The following is an 824-nucleotide window of genomic DNA, read 5'->3' as shown; positions in this document are numbered from 1 at the left end:
CCAGCCACTACACCAGTAAATCAACCATTATACTTCTAAACCAACCACTATACTGGTAAACCACTTATTACACCAGCAAACCAGCCACTACACCAGGAAACCAGTCACTACACCAGTAAACCAGCCACTACACCAGTAAACCAAGCACTACACTAGTAAGCCAGCCACTACACCAGTATACCAGCCACTACACCGGTAAACGAGCCACTATACTGGTAAACCAACCACTACACTGGTAAATCACCCATTACACCAGTAAACCAAGCATCACGCCAGTAAACCAGCTACTACACTGGTAAATCAACCACTACACCAGTAAACCAAACACTATACCAGTAAACCAGCCACTATACTGCTAAACCAACTACTACATCAGTAAACCAACCACAACACTGGTAAACCAACCACCACACCAGTAAACCAGCTACTACACTGATAAATCAACCACTACACCAGTAAACCAACTACTACACCAGTAAATCAACCACTATACTCTAAACCAACAACCATATCAGTAAATCAACCACTACATTGGTAAACCAGCCACCAAACCAGTAAACAAAGCCACTACACAAGTAAACCAGTCACTATGCTGGTAAACCACCCACTAAACTGGTAATCCAACCACTACATCGGTAAACCAGCCACTATGCTGGTAAACCACCCACTAAACTCGTAATCCAACCACTACATCAGTAAACCAGCCACTACACCAGTAAATCAGCCACTATACTGGTAAACCATCCATTACACCAGTAAACCACCCACTTACGTTGGTAAAGCAATCACCATGCTAACCACTACACTGGTAAACCACTCATTAC

This window comes from Theropithecus gelada, chromosome 19, assembly GCF_003255815.1.
Source record: "Theropithecus gelada isolate Dixy chromosome 19, Tgel_1.0, whole genome shotgun sequence".
Taxonomy (NCBI): Eukaryota; Metazoa; Chordata; class Mammalia; order Primates; family Cercopithecidae; genus Theropithecus; species Theropithecus gelada.
Note: the sequence above shows the minus strand (reverse complement) of the source record.